The sequence below is a fragment of the Dermochelys coriacea genome, chromosome 9 (assembly GCF_009764565.3).
Source record: "Dermochelys coriacea isolate rDerCor1 chromosome 9, rDerCor1.pri.v4, whole genome shotgun sequence".
NCBI classification, from domain to species: domain Eukaryota; kingdom Metazoa; phylum Chordata; order Testudines; family Dermochelyidae; genus Dermochelys; species Dermochelys coriacea.
Window position 1 is genome coordinate 13,250,772 of NC_050076.1, and position 15,984 is coordinate 13,266,755.

The window sequence follows — 15,984 nt, forward strand, 5'->3', positions numbered from 1 at the left end:
TCTTCCTACCTTCCACACATCATTTGATTGGTCTTGGGATCAATACAGCTCACATAGTGACAGTAGTTTCCCTGAAGAGCTTACAGTCTAAATAGACAAGATAGACAAAGGGTAGGAGAACGGGATGGTACATACAAGCAGATGATTGGGAACAGGGGCCCATGGAAATACTTAATACATTTGCAGTCAACAGAGCTCATGTGCTTAAAGTTAAGCATGTGCTGAAGTACCTTGCTCAGGGCGGACAAGACTTATCCAAAGTCCCGAAAGAGAGTCTGTGGCAGAGTTGAAAACTGAACCCAAATCTCCTGTGTCCCTGTCTAGTGCCGTAATCCCAACACAGTCTTTACTCCATCCTTCCACACTACCCTTTGCAGTAGAGGAAACAGTGGGGCAGCAGTTTCAAGAGGTGGATTTTGAGAACTCTTCATTCACCGCCAAGTGAGCATGCATTAAAGCAAATATAATTCCTTATGCTTTAGGTATAAATACAATTTCATTGCCTGTACTAAGGGTGAAGCGTGGTCAATAAATAGCGTAATTTCCTTGCCTTCCATATTGTACAGTAGTTTTTTTGTACATACGCAGTGAAGTTGTACGGCTATGGGGGTTGTATAATGGTAAATAGCTGGTTGCATAGTTGCTTTCCCTGATTTAAATGTATTTTGCACTTGATATGGTGGAAACCTCATAGTTTTCGATTCTTTGGCTTCATTTTCCTTTCACAAGGTTCTGACTTTAATGAGAATCATTGAGCAGAACTGAGCCACATATTTTCTATGGGAAAAGCTACAGGAGGAGAATGCATTTCTATTTATTGATCTCTCTTAACATCTACGTTCCACCAGAAGATGAAGCTGGGGACCAAAATGGGGAGAATTAAGACTGCAGGATGCAAGAACTTTCATATATGCGGAGCCTATTGAGCTCACGAGGTTAGAATGTCCTTAGGCCTCCTTGTATTCAGAATTAAATGCAAAACCTATTTCTTAGCTTTCCCCCAATGATTTCTTTGCATACATACAGAGATGCAACACTCCCATTCACTCATGCAGCAAGCAAACCATAGGGCTAGTTCAAAATTTTCTGTTTAAACTATATTTGATGGAAAATTGGGTTTTTAAATTAATTGTTGCAAAAAATCACTACTATTTTTTTTTAATGACAGGTTTCAGAGTAGCAGCCGTGTTAGTCTGTATTCGCAAAAAGAAAAGGAGTACTTGTGGCACCTTAGAGACTAACAAATTTATTAGAGCATAAGCTTTCGTGAGCTACAGCTCACTTCATCGGATGCATTTGGTGGAAAAAGCAGAGGAGAGATTTATATACACACACACACACACAGAGAATCATGTTCTCTGTGTGTGTGTCTGTATATAAATCTCTACTCTGCTTTTTCCACCAAATGCATCCGATGAAGTGAGCTGTAGCTCACGAAAGCTTATGCTCTAATAAATTTGTTAGTCTCTAAGGTGCCACAAGTACTCCTTTTCTTTTTATTTTTTTTAAATGTTTTGTCAACATTTTCAGGGGTAGAGAGTGGGAAAGACACCCTGTGTTCCAACGAGCTGTACTATAAAATGTTGTCTCTGGGAAGACAGGAAAAATTGTTTTAATTTTTAATATTTTAATAATATGTAGGTGCTCAGATATTATGGGATTGGGGGGGCATACATTACCACCAAAAAAGTTTTAATTGTATTTTGGAATGTTGGTGGCCATATAAGTACCCAAATAGATGTATGGAAACAACATACACAGTATTCCCTTTTTATTACTTGATATCTGACAACTGTCTGCTCTGCGTTATACAAACCATACAGGAAGAAACAACTCTACCTCAAAGGAGCTTAAGACCCAAGTTCTAATTGTGCGCCTATATGATAAGTAATTCTTATTGATGTAAGGTTTTCTTGTGACCCCAGTAATTTTTCCCTTTGGAAATAGATATTTATCCCTTCCTTACTCCATCAGAGCTACTCCAGAAAACAACAGTTTGCCAAATCAGGCCCTTTCAAGGTGGTTGCTTACTATCTAAATAACCTACTACTTTTACTGACAAGTCTCTTGTTGGTGATGGATGTTTTTGTCAGCTGTAAAAGATAAATAATTACATTTGAAACAATGTGTAACGGAAGTCTCTCTCTTAGAGTTCTGTTATCCCAGGAGGGGACCAGTGAGGCAAAAAGATTGGAAAGAGCTTTAGGAGCAGGAGGGAAGGGGAGAAAGGAGAACACACACACAGTAGGTAGGAAACATCCAGCAAAGCCTGTTCTTTAAGGATTACCACCACAGTTTGCATCCCCAAGAACTCTGGAGAACATTCCCAAACTGTACAGGGACTCCTTTTGTGATTTACCAATTCTGACGCCTAACCACTTGGCACCCATCCCACTCTTTTTAGTCCTCACCAAATACAGGCATCAGACTCTTGAATATCAAATGAACCATTAATCTGAGAAAGGACCACAGGTTCCCAGGTAATATACTAAATATCTCATATTTTACTGTCTCTGGAAGTGACCAATTGTGAGCTTGTAACACTGATATAACACACCGAGCATAAAACACCGACACGTACTACATAAATACCACTTGGACCTCTCTTGATACAAGCAGGATATAAATGATGATAGTTTAGTTTCTGGTAAAGCTACAGCCTTTTCCTAAGCAGAAAAAGAGAGTGGGTATATTTTAGATGACAGTTACAGTAAGTAAATGCATACGGTGCTGGTGCTCTCTCTTGCTATTTAGTGATTCATTCTCTGACCTTTCTCCATAGCATCTTACTGTTTTAGTTCCCCAGACTAAAACCTCTGATTATAGCCAGAGCTTTTCCTTAGCCTTCTCTCTTCCCTTATCATTTTTCCTTTCCCTGGGGGAAGGCTTCTATAGTCTGTCTTCTTTTTTTGTTTTATAACCAACAACAGGCCAGGTTCTTGCAGCTAAAGCTGGACAAATTCTTTGTTGCAAGTAATGCTGCAGATTTAGCTGACGTTCAAAAACAAAGCTGTGTGTTTGTGTGATGCCCCCAAATTCTTGTGAAGGGCAATTAACAAAGGGCATGATGAACTTGTCTGAACCAACCAGCATTTCTGAACCCAGATAAATGATCACAAAAGCTATTTTGCAGTATTTAATGCCAGAAGGGTCCCTGGTGGCCATTTTGTCTGCCCCCACATAACACAGGCCACAGAACTTCACCCAGTGACTCCTGACCTCAGCTTGTAGCTGTGCTACAATACATCTTTGAGAAAGGCATCCAATCTTGAACTCCTACCCACTCTACTTGCAAGGCACTTTGTGATGGGATAACCCCAACTCCAGTTGCCAAGGGTTTAAATAATCAGATTACAATGCTTATATTTTATCAATATTTTCTGAATGGAAAAGCACTTATAAAGTCAACATCTGATTTTTTTTAACCCCCTATTCATGTGGCTGCATCACATCTTCAGTATAGTACAAAACAGAAAAAGGCCTTTAAAAATCCTTGGTGAATTTAAAGGAGGTGGTGAAGTTGACTCTGCTTTGTTTAATTTTGGTGGTTAATGTGCCACCCAGAAAATCTGGGAAATGATTTTGCTGCTTTTTTTCCCTAAATGAAAAAGGCATTGTACATCAATTTCAATGACATTGCCATATGTGGCTTTTTACATGACTGCTGAATTTTCTACATTAAAAATCAGGATGATCTAACTGAAAATCTGTTTGTTGATCAAGATGAGAGAGTGATTATATATTTTAAGCCTGAGGTTTTCCAAGGGGCATAAGGAATCAAAACCACCCAAGGTAGGACTTTAGAAAGTGCTTAAGGGAGCTAGGCACTGGGGAGAAGATTTTCAAAGGCACAAATAACACTTAGGCACTGAACTCCCATTGACTTTCATTGAGCGTTAGGCACCTAACTGCCAGATGTGCCTTTGAAATTCTTCCCCCTTAACTCTTGTTGACCATGGCAAAATTTTGAAAAATACTAGTCTTGTGTTAGGCTCCTAAATCATTTTTAGGTGACAAAGGGGCTTGTGCTTCTAAGTCACTTAAGCACTTTTGAAAATCCCATATTTAGGTGCCACAACATGGATTTGGGAAAATGAAAATCATGAAAATTTTGCTCTAACCATCTTTGAAAATCTCCCCAAAGGTGTCTAAAACCTTTAGGGCTCTTTGAAAATTTGAGCCTTAAAATAGAGGCCGGTACAATCAGCATCTCATCACCCTGTCAGCGTGGACCAAGGGATGTGCTGGCCGCCACTTCCTGCAGCTCCCATTGGCCTGGAACAGCGAACCGTGGCCAGTGGGAGCCGTGATCGGCTGAACCTGTGGACGCTACAGGTAAACAAACCTGGCGGGCCACATGCCAAAGGTTGATGATCCCTGCACTACAGTATTAGATCTCCAGTGATGAACCATCCTTATCTAAGGAACAGAGCGGCTTCCATCACAATAGTGAAGCATCATAGGACTTAGAGATGGAAAAGCAGTATCGGCAATCCCAAGAATTCAAACGTCAGGAGTCAGGCCCCCAAAATTATGATATTGCTTTTAAAACCATATTCTTAAAATTGAGTTATTTGCCTTCTGGTTGTTGTGCTTAATTTGTGCTAGGGCTTGCCAGGCATGGCAGTTCATAGCCTCAGCACTTCTTTCAATTATGAAAGTGAAAAAATTGCTTGAGCCCCAGTACCTCTTTCATTACAAATTAACCACTGGTTTGTGGTATGAGCTTTTCTCCAAACCATGGGGACTAGAACTCTACTTTTTAATTATTTAATTAAAGATAGGATTCTCCTATATTTACATGACTCCAGGAACTGGGTCTTCAGAAAAGCACACCAAATACTGTGTGCATTATTTATTATTATGTTTGTATTGCAGTAGGGCATAAAGGCCCCTGCCATGGAGCAGAACCCCATTGTGCTGTGAAACACAGAAGAACAACAACAAAAAGTCTCTGTCCTAAATTTGGCAACATTAGAAAAGTCCTGCACTTATTTATTACATTCATTTAGTGGATCTCCCTCGCTAATGCAAGCTTGTACATTTTCTAGTGGTTTTGATACAAGAAAACACTATTTTCTAGTGTTTTTGTCCACTTTTAAATGTCGCAATCAATTAGCAAATAAAACAGTTTCCCTAGAGATTTAAATAAGTGAGAATGTTTTGGTTGTTTCATAATGAGAAAAAGCGTCAGCTGAAGCACTATTTCCCCTCTTTTAACCCTTTGTATGTTAGTTCATTTTCTAGCTTTTCCTAATATCAATTACTTTCCAAAGCTGCCTTCAATAATACAAAAAAGTATTTACGGAAGTTTCCCCCCCCTTTTTCTCCTGAACATGTGATGAGAAACTGAAGACCACCTTAAGGAAACAAATGTCAGAAAGACCTTTTTTTTGGGGGGGGGGGGGAAATATCAAAACAACTGCCAAGTCATTGCTCGTTTCATGAGCCTTCAGTAACCCAGAAAAGCTTGTCAAAGTCAAAACAGTAGCTCTGCTGCCATGGCAGTCTGCCTGAGCTCTCATCAGAAAGCTTCCTGACAAAAATTTTTTTGGGGAAACAAGACAGTTAAGAAACAGACTTTAGATTGTGAGCTGTTAACTTCAGCACAGAAGAGCATGTAACTTGTAAATGTCACACTCAAACCAGATATTTATTAGTTTAAACTGACATACTTTAGCTTCCCAGTAAGTAGAGAGAAAATATGCCCTATCGCTTGAGATGCTTAAAATTGCAGTACATTGGACAAAGCACTAGAAAATGTTTTCTCTAGCTATTTCTACTGCACAGGCAAAAGGAAAGGCAAAATGAAGTATTCAGTTTTTTGCCCCCAGTTGCTGTGCTGCTATCATTTCTATTTTACAGTAAACTCGGTTTGTGGAAGGTTAGAGTAATTGGCCAAACTCACTTGTCCAGTATATACAGGAAGGATGCTCTAGCGGTAGGGTGACAGCCTTGGGTTTAGGAGACCTAAATTCAATTCCCTGCTCTGCCTCAGACATTCTGCATGACCTTGGGTAAGTCATTTAATCTCTCTGCGCCTCTGTTCCCCATCAGTAAAACATACTTCCCTACCTCACAAGGGGGTTGTATTATCCTCGCATTAAAGATTGTGTCATGCTCAGATACGACAGTGTGAAGGGCTGTAAGTATTTATCTATATAGTTAGCAAAAGCACAGATTATAGACAAGAGCCTGAGCTGGTGTAAATTGGCATGACTCCATTTACTTCTGCTGGTTTACACCACCTGGGGATGCAGCCCTGCATAATTACTGCTCAGACCTCAATATGAATGCAGAGAGTTTCCCCAAATGAAATAGTGGGTTCTTAATTGAAATGGTGGCCATGGCCATTCACCGTCTTTCTTTCATTTTGTTGGTGAGTCTGAGTTTTGTAACTTTTTCATTGTATTAGCAATGAAGACTCACTTTGTGCTGTGAGTCAGGAGACTGCCACAGGGATCTGAGGAGATTAAAATTCACTGACACATATACTCTCTTACAGGGAGAGAAATAAGATTTTATAGCACCATATTTGTGTTGATAACTTCTCCTTGTGGTAGTTAATGTTGTCAGGTTTGCTTGATGTGAAACAGTGAAAATAAAATGTAAATACGAAGCATAGAACTTTCAAACACACCTTTCCCTTTTGACTTAATGTTTAGAGTAAAGAAACAGATTGACAGAGCCAGAAGAGTACCGAGAAGTCACCTACTACAGGACAGGCCCAACAAAGAAAATAACAGAACGCCACTAGCCATCACCTTCAGCCCCCAACTAAAACCTCTCCAACGCATCATCAAGGATCTACAACCTATCCTGAAGGACGAGCCATCACTCTCACAGATCTTGGGAGACAGGCCAGTCCTTGCTTACAGACAACCCCCCAATCTGAAGCAAATACTCACCAGCAACCACACACCACACAACAGAACCACTAACCCAGGAACCTATCCTTGCAACAAAGCCCGTTGCCAACTCTGTCCACATATCTATTCAGGGGATACCATCATAGGGCCTAATCACATCAGCCACACTATCAGAGGCTCGTTCACCTGCGCATCTACCAATGTGATATATGCCATCATGTGCCAGCAATGCCCCTCTGCCATGTACATTGGCCAAACTGGACAGTCTCTACGTAAAAGAATGAATGGACACAAATCAGACGTTAAGAATTATAACATTCAAAAACCAGTTGGAGAACACTTCAATCTCTCTGGTCACTCGATCACAGACCTAAGAGTGGCTATACTTTAACAAAAAAGCTTCAAAAACAGACTCCAACGAGAGACTGCTGAATTGGAATTAATTTGCAAACTGGATACAATTAACTTAGGCTTGAATAGAGACTGGGAATGGATGAGTCATTACACAAAGTAAAACTATTTCCCCATGGTATTTCTCCCTCCCACCCCACCCCCCACTGTTCCTCTGATATTCTTGTTAACTGCTGGAATTAGCCTACCTTGCTTGTCACCATGAAAGGTTTTCCTCCTTTCCCCCCCCTGCTGCTGGTGATGGCTCATCTTAAGTGATCACTCTCCTTACAGTGCGTACGATAAAACGCATTGTTTCATGTTCTCTGTGTGTGTATATAAATCTCCCCACTGTATTTTCCACCAAATGCATCCGATGAAGTGAGCTGTAGCTCACGAAAGCTTATGCTCAAATAAATTTGTTAGTCTCTAAGGTGCCACAAGTCCTCCTTTTCTTTCTGTTTAGAATGTGTGACTTGGCCCTGATTCAACATATGCGCAGGCATATGCCTACTTTGAAGGTGGTGAGAAGTTCACTGACTGCTCATCTGCCTACAATTAGATATGTGCTAAAGTACCTTGACCTTTAGTTTTATCATAGCTCGGGAGGGAGGGCGAAAAATGAAATGTGATGCACAGTCTACCCAGAAATAAAGTACTTTTCAAGAACAAGGATGAAGTTTCTTCTTCTTAGTTTAATAACTACAGAATGTGTACCAAGAGAATAGGAGGAATCATAGAATGACTCATAATCTCTAGAGAGGAAAAAGATTCACAGGTCATTTGTCAGTGGTCTGATCTAAGACTCTTTATTAGAAAAACACCTTGCATCTGTATGGAAAATCTCATTCAAAGAAAACAATTAAACATAAAGACATGAATCAACCTACCACAACCACAGCTATGATCTTCTCTGGACTAAGGTGCTGCTCTTGGATTATATATAGAGCTCCCATTAGTTATCAGCTGGAGTTGCATACACAGATTTCAGTAGGATTTACATCAGGTCCTCATTTCAGACCAAAGTGAAATTAAGAAGCAAACCCACTCAGAAAAAAAGCATAAAATGCTAGGGCTAAGGATTATTTTTGAATCTTCTCTTTAGTTTTAGCATTCATTTGGAATCACCTATCTTTTTTCATTTTAGTCAACATCCTTGATGTTTGTTTTTAATGGAATTTCGTGAACCAAGTTCTCAAATACTGTGGCCTTAATAGAACAACCTAACCCTGTCTTTGGATGCTGATAGAGGCATGTGGGCAAGCTTAATAAAAGTATTTACATTTTTAAGAGATTTTTACAATTTTATAGGTATGCTGTGTGTTCTACTAAAGTCCCTTGTTTGAAAATGGGCTCTCTCTGTGTGAATATGACATATGCTCCATAAAATAATGTCTTACAGTTTTCTTTTTAGTCTATGTAAGCACTGTATTATTAGCCTGGGGCAATCTCTGTGTGTGTCCTCTCAATCAGTGAAATGTCTTTATCTCAATGCTTATCTCACAAGTGAAAATGAAATGAGAATTTTTGATTAGTGAAGAAAGCAGATCTTTTGTAGAAAAGAGTGAGTCTCAAAAGTTTTATAGCGTCAGCTGGTACTAGACAGGCACAAAGAAGATTGGAGGCCTGTTCAAAGCTTTTCTGTTATGTAAAACTGGGCGGAAGATGTCACAAAAATTAGGTTTGTTCCTTGTACTTACTGTTTCTGGATAGGCTGGCCACACCCTCAGAGCAACTTCTTGTCATTTTTGGTATATGTGTGTACAGCATCTAGCACAATGGGGTTCTGATCCTACCCTAATAAATAGGGTTTCTCGATACTACCCTAATAAATAATTATCCTTATTTTAGCATTTCTGCTTCTGATCCTGAGTGGAACCACTGAAAAATGAGGCATGAGAAAATGGGAAAGAGAAGCTTTTTAAAAATTCATTAATCTTTTCTCAACAACAAAAAAGACTTGCTTAGTGGGGAAGGGCAAGATTTTGTCTTGTGTTCTTCAAGCTATCTCATCCATCCTTAATCTGAAATTGCTTTCATATCTGAACCTTCAAAGGAATCCAAAGAGAGACTGGAGGGAGCACACTGTGACCAGTACATTCTTCAGCAAAACACTTTTCCACATGTTTAGTGCAGAGAGCTGACCACAGAAGTATGCTGCATTTTATTCATGTGAGGCATGAACAGGAGAACACAGGAAAACAGCTATTATCCCTAAATAATCTTCTACTACATTGATATGTCCATGAAATAACTTTGAAAGACCTTTGGGAATTCAACACCTTAACCTCTGCCTACCAAACTGCTATTTCAGAAAAGAAATGTGCATAACTACTCTTTAAAGTCCATCTTCCCATAAAACAGTGCGATAAAATGTGTGGTATATGGCAATCTGAGGTTGGATTATTGTGTGACCTAACCATTATATGAACAAAAGAGGAGAAAAAAATTGCACAACAGTTTCATAAATTCCACCTATCCATGAAATAACGATTGCATTCATATTTGCATTTCCATTATACGGAATAGTCTACATTCTGACTTACCAAGCCAATGGTATTTTATTTATTTAAGTTGGATGTTTTGCTTTTTACTGTATGAACAGCTAGGGGAAAAATAGGATCCAATAATATGGCCATTTCACAGTAAATAAATTGCACTAATACAAAAATATAAAAGGAGTGCTCAGAGGCTTTTCTAGGACAAGTTCTGTTCTAGAACTATGCACCCAGCTTTTTAAACTCTTGTGAAACAATAAAAGTTACATTTTTTTAAGTTAAATAATACAAAAATCTTACAGGATTTCCACTTAGGGGTTTATATACTCGCTTATCCCCATGGAAAAGGGTTACATGCTCAATTGGCTGTTCGTCTGCAGAATATTTCTATTGTTCTGTTTCATGCGGATACTCAGCAGTGCAACCCCCAAATTGTAAAGTGTTTCCGGGGCTCAAGGCTAGGATTTGAGTCAGGAAACTGTATTGCATGCAAATCACATACACTTGGGGGAAAGAAATGTGAAGAAAGCTAAAAAGCCTCCTCTGCAGTAAGGATTTGCAAAGGCTGCAACTCCTTGTGGAATATTCCATTGTGTAGGACCTCCAAAACACTGTAGAGTCTGGTGGAGTTCTTAGCAAGGGCTTAGCCTCTTTTGTTTACGGTGGAGGATACAGTATTGGTCCCATATTGATAGCCAAAGGACCATGAAAGTCATATTTATAGTGGGAGGAGCTGGGAGTTGTTCTCTCCCCATTCACGTTGGCTGCCTCCTCCGAGTTGCAAACTTGAGCTGTCAGCACTGAGAAAGCGAACTGGCTCCTCAGTCTCTCACCAGCAAGGGGTGCAGTGCTGCTGTCTTTCTGTGCATCACACATCTGACTTCTACCTGCCTTTCTCACTGTCAGCTCTTATATTCCTTCTCTCTATGTGTGATTCAGATCATAGAGAGAAGACAATAACCTGCTTCTGCACCACCCCTGGCAGCAGCAGACATCACCCCGCACCACCAGCACCCCCTTTTAAAGCACTGGTGATATTGGGGGATAAGGGATGAAGACCATGACAAGATCCTCGTAAGACTTGGGAAGAGACTGAAAACCCAAGGAGGAGAAAGAGACTCTAAATAGGCAATTGGGTGTGAGGAAGAGAGACTGGAGATGGAGGGAGATATGGGTCAAACCAACAGGGGACATTCCAAAGGTTGGGGAAAGATCCCAGGGAGAAATTCTAGAGGGGAGAGAGTTCAAGAGGAGAGGAAAGAGATTCAAGGTGTGAAATCCTGCCTTCTGTGAAGTCAATGGGACTTCACCCCAGAAGTTGGGAGGTAGTCTTACCTTTTAAAAGCATTTTTCAGAATGGTGATTTGGTTCAGATAAATTACTTGGAACCCTTTTATTTCTACAGTGAGGATTCATTTATACTACATTGGTGGTTACCAATTTTAGTGAGACCATTCTATTGTGTTTTCATTCACTTAGATGAGATCCAAGTAGATCTTGCACAAAACACTCACTCCTCTTGAAAGTAAAGTATTATGCTTGGCCTGGAAAGTTGTCATAAAATCAAATTCTACCTTGAAATTTGCTGCTGCTTTGCTTCCAAGACGTATGTAGCTCTGATTTCCCCTTCCCCCGATCTTATCAGTCTAATTGGCAGCACACACTACAATTGTGTGTGTGAACCAGCAGACTATGATGCAATTTTTCTATTGCTCATACTTCATAGAAAGTGGCAACTCACACCTATATGCATATTATTTGTATTCAGAGGAAAGAATCTGTAGTAGAACAGAACTATTTGTCATCATACCTGCTATGGATAAAGTAGCATTAGTTGCATGGTGCATACTGATTCAACAGGGTCATGGACAGATGATAGCTTTCAGGAGTATTTTCAGACTATACCGTGATAAGTGCTTATTGGTGTAGTAAACATAACTTTACAATAGAGAAATGATCTGTACCTAATTTACCAGGAAAAAATCTCAAAGCTGTCTTAGAACACTGAGGGAAACAATGTGAAATAATGACCTGCCACACAATACATCATGCTATCACTTCTGTGCAATTGTCATCTTAAGGCCCTAGTCCTGCCAATGCTGGAGTAGTCGCATTCGGCTCCTTTACTCATGTGCCTAAGGGTTTGCAGGATTGGGGCCTTAAACTCTGCATGGATTCGCATAGGACATATGACCCCCAAACCAATAAGCAAACAGTGGTGAACAAAATGTTTGCAATAGAATCCTAAATAAAGCTTACCTGATTTTAGATTTGGTTACAGACTCAAAATTCATATCATGCTGGTGGAACATTTTACCAAGTTTTGCGAACCTGGGCTGGATTTTGAGGAAGCCCAGGCTAATTTAAGATTTAACAGTGAAATCATACAAAGTTTATTATTTCAGATGACTTCCAACATAAAACTGTGTGAAGTGCCATTTTCAAGTGGGCATTGCTTTGAGAACTTTGAAGGTTGTGTGTTCATTTGAAGTGGAATTTTGAAGCATATCTCAGGGGAATTCAAACCTCTGCAAGAGTAAACCATCAAAAATGTTTGTAAGAATTCCAGCAAAGCCTAGCAGCTAAGTTTTGAACTGCTATGATTTGGTATCCTTGTTATGCTTTTGCTATTTCACAGCTTTTGCTATTTGTACCCAGGTTAGCCAGTGTGCTTTTCAATACTTTTTGCTGCATGCAGAGGGATGTTGTGTGGGTCAGAGAACCATGTGGATTTACCAAAGGATATTTTTCCCCTTCTGTCAGTTTTATAAGTGGAAGTGGATGATATGGGATTTGGGCCTTTAGTATCATTTGAATGTATATCTTTTGTTCATTTCTTTGTAATCATTAAAATTTGCCCCTGGAATGCAATGATATATGTGGGAGATGGAGACTATCAAATGTTCTAAGGAAGAATTTGTCAATGGAAGATAGTAGAATTTGGCAGAGCATAAAGCTACCCTACGGGTCATGAGTAACGAAGTAAACAAGATTATATACAGGTTGGGAATTTGGCTACACTACAAAGCTAATAGCATGAGAAGCGACTTCTAGTTTCCAGCACAGCAGAATAATGAAACACTAAGATAAGGACATTGGATAATGAATTGTAAAAAGGATAAACAACTATCGTATATACATGACTGTATAATCAGAAATAAAATGCTTTTACCAGCAACTGTCTCAGTTGTGCTGCAAGCCAGCCTGCTAACAGCGACAGATATATGGTTTAAGGCTCTCTGGGCAGACTGGGCCCAATTCTGCTCAGATTTTCACCTGGAATCCTCACTGGAATCACTTTTATATTGTACTTCTGAGCAAAAATAGCTCTAAAAATCACTTGAAAGTTGCAAATTTTGATTGTCATCTTAAGCTAGTGTTGGGCAACCTGTGGCTTGCAGCCCACACGCGGCCAATCAGGGCTATCCACTAACAGGCTGTGAGACAGTTTCTTTACATCAACCCATCCACAGGCACAGGCCCCCACAGCTCCTAGTGGCTGTGGTTTGCCATTCCCGGCCAATGGGAGCTGCGGGAAGAGCCAGCTGCCGCTTCCCACAGCTCCCATTGGCTGGGAACAGCGAACCGTGGCCACTGGGAGTTGCAGACAGTCAATGTAAACAAACTGTCTTGCGGACCACCAGCGGATTACACTGATGGGCCGCAGGTTTCCCACCATTGTCTTAGGCCTTGTGTCAGATTTCTCCTAGAGTTAATTTCCCCCTGTCGTGGGGCAGCTGCCCCACTCCTAGAAAACAAGGGTTAAAAGCAGCCCTGGAGAGTGAGAGCAGCTGAGTGAGTAGCTAATCACATGTATGGCCAGCTCAATCAGGGCCCAGCTGGCCCTTACAAAAGGGCTGGGGGCCAGGAGCTGGAAGAGTCTCACTCTACTTTGGAGTGGGAAGGGCTAGTTGCCTGGGAGTAAGGTACTTGAAGTGGAGCAGTGCTGGGGAAGGGCAAAGGAGCTCCAGCCTGGCAAACCCCAAGGCTGCAGGCCTTGGGTAAGGACAAAGCCGGTACTTGGGTTGCAGAGGTGCAGCCCAGGGATAGGCAAAGGCAGCAGGTCCTAACCCCTTGCCAATGATGAGTGGATATTACAGACTGCAGTCTGCCCCAGTCAGCGGGGGCTAGATGATGCCTGGCAGTAGCCACTGAGGCAAGGTGAGTTTAGAGGGTTGGCGGCTCCCCTGGGAGGGGAGACCCAGAGCGTGGGGGTACTGCTGGGGCAGAACCCCAAGGTAAAGGGCACTAGGGTTTGGGAGGGACATAGGACCAGTGCCAGGTGAGACACCGGCCTGCAGAGGGCACTCCATACACTGGAAAAGAGCTAATTCCCAGATGACCAGCAGGAGGCACCGCGTTGGTGAGTCTTTGCTTTGCTACACCCCCTTTACCCACAAAATCATGCTCTCTGGGCAGACTACAGAGTATTTGGAGAGGTCAGTTTCAGCGCATAGCCCTGGACCACAATGCAGGAGTGTTGCACACACCCGTTTCCTCTTCCCTTCTGCAAATGCTGCTTCAGTATGTGGGCTGGGAGAAAGGCTACAATGGCTCCATGGACACTAGATCTATATATACATGGATTTACAGACCTTCCTTTGGCCTACCTTAGTCAGGCCCCCATTGTGGTGTCCCATATAACTTATGTGGAACTGCCAAGGAGACTTTTCCCACAGTTTGTAGGGAGTGCTCTGGTACCTCTCTGTGTCTATTCCACCAGCAGAACCCCTCATGCAGTCCCTGTGCAAGATTTAGAGGTCTTTTCAGTAGCCCTCTGCTCTATGGACCAATTTCATCCCTAGCGATCAGATTTTTAATACAGAGCTATAAACATCTTCAAATAATGGTCCAGATCCTCAGCTGGTGTAAATTAGCATAGCTCCTTTGCCTTAACAGAAGCTATGTGGATTTACTCCAGCTGAGATTCCAGCTCATTGTTTGGTAAATTGACTCTTAATTTGGTGTAAGTGAGCACTCTTTATAAGGTGGCCCTTTGTTTTAATTAATATCTTCCTTAAATTAATAAATCCAATGATGTTCTTCTACCTCCAGATCAGAGGTGGCTGCCTCACTACCCCAGGGTGCAGTTTAATAACCATCTGTGCACAACCCAAACTAGTCAACAATGATGACAACCATAAGTGAGATCCTGTGCATTTTTCTGTTGGCACTCAAACATATTTGGCCATCACAAGATAATGATTTTTTTTAATGTACTGCTTACAGCATTACATTAGCATTTTGTTTAGGCTTAATAGAAATACTAGATGCTCCCAATATGAATGGAAATTCATTGTTGAAGAAAAGAACACAGTGAGGTCGTGTCTCACTTGGAAAGGTAGCAGAAACTAAATGAAAATAAAAACACTTGCCTACTTTTAATGCTTTCAATTGTCCTTTCTCTCCTTGACTTCTTTGTAACAGTACAATCTTTTTATTTCAGATTCACTTATGAAAAAGCCGTCTAGAAAAGGCAAAGCTTGAATATGGATGTACGGTAAACACCTATTTTCCTTCTTACATTATTTATATATTTAAATAGTTCTAAAAGTATGTCTGATATTCATTTGTTTTACAAGCAATAGTGTTTTTAACTCATTTTACAGTTTGATATTGCAACAGCATGCTTTTGACTGGATAGGGCTAGATACTGGAGTCATGGGTGCTGGAACTATGGGTGCTGCCATAGCCCCTGGCATGAAGTGGTTTCCATCATATACCAGGTTTCCAGTTTGGTTCAATGGCTCTCGGCACCCACAGTATAAGCATTGTTCCAGCGCCCCTGCCTGGAGTATTCGTGGTCTGACATATTAAGTGGTATTATCCAGAGACTTCAGAGGATGGATGCTTTCCAGCCTCCTAGATGAATGCAGCAAAAACATTTCATAGAGTTAGCGGATGTTTTGGGCTTAGGGAAGAGGTTGCAAAGACATTTCAATGTCTACAAGTTTAGAGTTAAAATTCACGTCTCAATGACATTTTTTCACAGATGCCTATTTTCAGGCTCACAATTGAAAAAGACAGAGCAATTTTTTAAAAGTAGCTTTACATTTTGTTTCATATAGAAATTTTAAGTTTAGTTTGGATACACACTCAGACTTCATCTGAACTATGAGGGTGCAAAACTGGGAATTAAATCTCACAGGTATAGAACTGAAGTTTGCATTCAGGTACCTCTGGCTGTCGATGAGGCCAGGAATACTACAAAGATAGCCATGGTTAAA

The 15,984-nt window shown here is 40.8% G+C and overlaps 1 long non-coding RNA gene across 1 annotated transcript in view; it reads left to right on the forward strand.

The window, feature by feature from the left end:
* The window catches only part of LOC122455885, an 83,557-nt gene that overhangs the window by 41,348 nt on the left and 26,225 nt on the right, over positions 1 to 15,984 (forward strand). The window contains exon 2 of the long non-coding RNA XR_006274390.1: positions 15,204 to 15,257. This is a non-coding gene — a long non-coding RNA (uncharacterized LOC122455885). The remainder of the gene's footprint in view (positions 1 to 15,203; positions 15,258 to 15,984) is intronic.